This window comes from Coenobita brevimanus, chromosome 68 (genome assembly GCF_032717465.1).
Source record: "Coenobita brevimanus isolate Jiangsu-jjx chromosome 68, ASM3271746v2, whole genome shotgun sequence".
In the NCBI taxonomy this organism is placed as follows: Eukaryota; Metazoa; Arthropoda; class Malacostraca; order Decapoda; family Coenobitidae; genus Coenobita; species Coenobita brevimanus.
In genome coordinates, this window is record NC_137021.1 from 34304237 (window position 1) to 34310223 (window position 5987).

Consider the following 5987-nt stretch of genomic DNA (forward strand, 5'->3'; position numbering starts at 1 on the left):
ACAGTTGAAAACTACAATGTACAAATTCATTATATACAAGGTAAAATGAACATAGTAGCTGACGCATTATCTAGGAACCCGAACACAATTCAGGTCGCGGCGTTAGATCTCAAAGGAAATATCCCAAACCACGAGGATATCGCAAAGGCACAAAGACTTGACCCAATATGGTCTAAAGTAATATACGAGTTAGAAAGTGGAGATGACATACAATTACCCAAAATGCATGTCCCACTTGAACAATTCACAATGGTCAATAATACATTATACAAAATTAACTCTAAACAACAAAAACGCCAAAGAAATACTAACCAGTTGGTAGTACCTAATGACATGATACCCCAAGTATTACGATTGATACACGACAGCCCACATGCAGGACATCCTGGAAAGGATAAGACATTCAACCAAGCCCAGCTGTTATATTACTGGCCTTCATTACGAAAAGATATAAACAATCATATAGACAGATGCGAATCATGTGCGAAACACAAAGGATACCCAATCACACCTGCACCGATGGGTAATTACCCTGTACCACATCAACCATGGGACGTTGTCGCTGTTGATTTACTCAAGATGCCATTATCATACAATAATAACCTATACTTATTCGTAGCAACGGATCATTTTTCCCGTTATGTCATTTTAGCTCCAATTAAAGATAAGACAGCAGAGACAGTAGCAAAGGCAATAACAGATAATGTAATATGTCGCTTTACTACCCCAAAGGTACTAATAAGTGATAATGGAGGAGAATTTAATTCTGAGATCTTACAAGAAATATGTAAACAATACAACATCAAAAAGGTTAACGTTTTGGCCTATCACCCGGCATCGAATGGGTTGGTAGAGAGACAAAATAAAAAAGTATTAGATGTGCTACGACACATTCTCAGCGAAAATTATGCAAGCTGGGATGATTGGATTCCCAGAGTAGAGGCCTCAATTAATGGGTCTATAAATAAATCCATCGGTGACACACCACACTTCATTATATATGGCACAGATAAAAAATTACCATATGAGCTCCTACAAGGTGACAGCATGCCTATATACTGTACAATTACGATGATTACTCTAAACTCCGTTTACGTGAATTCCAGGACATTCACAAAAGAGTCAAAAAACAATTAACGATGTCCAAGGAAGAAATGACGGAGGCATTTAACAAGAAGGCAAAAGATTCACCTATCAGCGTAGGAGACATTGTTTACGGTGTCATTCATACGAGAGACAATAAATTATCCCCAAAATTTGAGGGCCCATACAGAGTAATTAACATAAAAGCAAACAAAGTTTTAATTAAGTCACTTTCAAGTGGCGAGGAGAAACAAGTTCATATTGACCATTTAAAATGAGTTTAAAGGGAATTATCCCTTAATTATTCAGCCTCGGATACAACCGAACAGGCGAACGTACCTCAAGAAACCAAACAAGAACACAACAATGATTACAAAAAGAAATTAAGGTCATATACCAAACAATCGAACATAGGTGCAACTGTTCCAATCAAATCTACAGTACATCATTTACGAGAATTAAATATCGAGTTAAACTCCTTCTATAAATGAAATAACAATCAACCGTAACGCACATCATCACTATCATCGACCACAGCATGATCATATTAGGAAATTAATAGATTTTTTTTTTTTTCGGTAAGTTACGATGAAGGGACTTATGCCATGGATTCTCCTCTACATAGCAAGAGGATATGTGCACTTAGACCCCCAAGACATAGTACGACAAGGATGCCTCATAGCTCCAACGGCCACGACTACAATCGTTAAGGACGTCATGAGTACTGAAATAAGTCTAGATTACTTGTATGAATTACCTACTTATCTAGACAGACTTGCGACGCCGATGCGAACTCTGGACTTCATGATAGGAAATTATGTTTCACAAGCACATAACACCAAGGAAGTGAATGAAATGGTAAAGTTAGCGAAATGGAAACTAGAACAGGCGAAGTCAACTCTGCTCGTCATGATCCAAGAATTCCCATCTTATGGAACGGAGGTACTGAGCGACAGGAACAACATCACACGTATTCGCCAAAAGCGCGGTTTGTTCGACCTGGGTGGTGCAGTTCTTGGGAACATCTTTGGATTGGCTACAGAGGATGACCTTAAAGAAATAAACAACAAATTTAATAACACAGCTCAGGTACTAACATACCAAGATAAATTCATCACAGGACAGAACTCAGCAATGAAGACAATTGTGAAAAATCTGAAACAAGCAGAAAACATAGCTCTCGAGAGTGTAGATAAAATAAATGAAATGGAGGGAAACGTTACACTTTTCCAACACTTCTCCATCATCACAGAACATATTGACACAATTCTACTACAATTAGAGAACACTAGAGATCGTTTCAGGGCACTTATGCAAGGAATTTCGAATGCTGGTGATGGCAAGATCACAATTGACTTACTCCCAGTTCATGAGCTACGTCAGATAGTTAGTCAAGGCATACATAAACATAAATTGAAGCCGTTGTTCCGCAGTAGGGAATTCATGCAATATTACCCGTATTTAGAAGCAACACTAACACCAACATCAGTGGTAGTTCATGTACCATTCATCACTGAAGACCTGTTCACAGTATACCAAATACACCCCTTCCCCTATAAAAATAACAACACTTTGGTCATCATCAACATCAAAACAGACACCGATCTCATCATGGTCTCCAAGAGACGGGACACTGTCACTTTCGCAAGTGAATCAACGATTGAACGAAAGTGCCGCACATCCTTACATGCTGTTCATCTTTGTCCTGCGTACATTTTCACGTTTCAGCCTACTGAGACAGTCCCTTGTGAAATGGCTATCATCAGAAATGACAATATTCATCATCATTGCAACTTCACTTTTGCTCCAGATAAACTTGTGCACCATCAATGCATTGGACACTCACAGTTTTTTTATTTCCCTCATAACACATCAGTTTACATAGTCTGTCCAGATATACCACCATCTCATACATCAGCATCAGGATTATACATAGCACCAGACTACTGTGCGGTATTTACACCAGCCATGTCTACTTTATCCACCATCAATCACTACGGCATTCTCAATCATACACACAAACATTTCCACCCACTGCCTGATATGAACTTAAACATGAGCACAAGTATTAAGCTGACTTCACCTAAGTTTGAAACTATGCAGCTGATCAATGAAACAATGAAGCCCTGGGAAGATTTGAGTTTGAGTATGTTCAACCTATATTATGTGTATAGCCCAGCACCTACTGTCTTCATAATCGTCTGCATTGTAGTTGCAGTACTGCTGTTCGCAATGCACAGAATGCATGCAAGAATTGCTAATTTGGAGTCATTATTTAGTGGGGGGGAGGGTTAACATCCAAGTTAACCCCCCTGAATGAAGTGTATATATTTTGTATATAGTATTAATTATTTTTATATATATATATATATATATATATATATATATATATATATATTTATATATATATATATATATATATACAACGAAGAATGACCCCTGTATGGCATACTAATACCATTATCTTTAAATTAAATATTAATAACTCTTACCATAATCTTAATTTTAAACTTTTTTTTTTTCTTGCATGTATGCATTTCACTACAATAACCCAAGTACATACTGTATTACAGTTAAATAATTTACTTTAATGCATTTATTCAAATATGTATACAACTTGTTTAAAATGTAATATTACTAAATAATCACTGTTTACTATAAATATTATATGTATACAATATTCATATGATTATGTTACTTTTACAATATTATGTATTTCACTTAATTAGCTTATAAGTTCATTATAATGTGTATATAATATGTATTAATATGTTATGACTATTAACTGTCGATGGTACGCCATTTTCGCATGACCGAGCAATATGTTAGGACTCCATATTATAATTACAAATCATAATAGATAGATAGATAGAGAGACAGATAGAAGCAGGGAGTCAGATGATGAGAAGGTATTGTCTAAGAGAATCGACAATGCTAAACATGCTTACACACTCTTAACTCAAGGAATGCTTTATAGGCACACATGACAGCGCCTTTTTAGCAGACACACACATACACACATACTTACACACATTCTAGGAACTTTCCACTCACAAGGAACACACGTGATACGTCTTGTTTCACCAGAATTTAGGAGAGAGGGCAGAAAGCGAGCCATAGAACAGACAGGTCGCAGGAGAAGGGCTTAGCAACTTGAGAGAGAGACAGAGAGAAATTTAGACAGAGTGGGACTCTACTTTATACTTATGCTCTGTGTGAGAGACTTGTTAATATTTCCAAGACAAATAAAATATCTCCCATACTATTTCCTCCTCCTTCCTGTCACTACATGACAAATGGGAAAGAAGATTAGCTACTCACGAAGCTACTCAAGTATAACAACCGCTCATCCACAAGTCTAATATATATATAACTCAACTACAAGTAACCACAAAGGAGTTACAAAGTCTTTATGACATTTGGTGGCAGTGGTGGGATAAATGTCATAAAGACTTTGTAACTCCTTTGTGGTAACTTGTAGTTGAGTTATATATATATTAGACTTGTGGACGAGCGGTTGTTATACTTGAGTAGTTTCGTGAGTAGCTAATCTTCTTTCCCATTTGTCATGTAGTGACAGGAGAGGTAAAGAATAGTATGGGACTATTTTTATTTGTCTTGGAAATATTAACAAGTCTCTCACACAGAGCGAAGTATAAAGTAGAGTCCCGCTAGCTATCTCTCTGTCTCGCTCTCTCTGTCTCTCTCTCAAGTTGCTAAGCCCTTCTCCCTGTGACCTGTCTGTTCTATGGCTAGCTTCTTTCTGCCCTCTCTTTCCTAAATTCTGGTGAAACAGGAGACGTATCACGTGTGTTCCTTGTGAGTGGAAAGTTCTAGAAGCCTGTGTGTGAGTATGTGTGTATGTGTGTGTATGGTCACTAGGCGCTGTCGTGTGCCTATAAAGCATTCCTTGAGTTAAGAGTGTGTAAGCATGTTTAGCATTGCTCGATTCTCGTAGACACAATACCTTCTCATCATCTGACTCCCTGCTTCTATCTGTCTCTCTATCTATCTATCTATTATGATTTGTAATTATAATATGGAGTCCTAACAAAGTGTCATTCAGTGAGGTGGAGCGAGAATTAGAAAAGGCTGGAAACCACTGCTCTAATGCAAGAGTTGACCGTTTTTCCCAGTCCTTCATTTATGCAACAGTTCAACTCTCGAACTGTCTCCCTCTGTCTGTCTTTTCTACTTCCTATGATCTCCAGTTTTTCAATCGCTGTGTGTGTCCAGGCATCTCGAAAGGAACTGATCATGAATTTTGCTCTCTTTTGTATTGTGTCTACTTTTTTTTTTTTTCCTGGAAGGAACGTTTTGCGGGCTCCTGGCCTTTGGTTCCTTCTTCCATGCATAAACAATACATCCATTATAATAAAGATACTTACAGTATTCATACATCTGTCTATCAATCTATTTATTTGTCTATAGCCGGATGCCTCAATTCCGTTAATGGTGGCCTTAAAAAAATCCTCTCCATGTCGCCCTGTCCCATGCCAGTTCCCTGTTTTACCCCCAGCTCACACTCCCCTCCCTCATAACCTTTTCACTCCAACCCTCCATCTCATCCTCAGTCTCCCCCTCCCTCTTCCTCCCTTCACCTAACTGACATACACACTCATTGTTAGTCTCTTCTTCTCCATCCTTTCCACGTGGCTAAACCATCTCAGTGTATTTCCTTTAATGCTTTCTATCACATACACAACCACATCACAACTCTCCATAATTTCCTCATTTGTCACTTTGTCTTTCCATGTAACTTCACATTTTTCTCTCAAATAACTCAGTTCCATTGCCCTCACTCTTGACTTGTGTCCTTATAACAATGTTCAAGCTCTGGTTTCATATGTTAGAATTGGTATCGCAATACTGCCATGCAACATTTTTTACTTTCTTGCTCACTT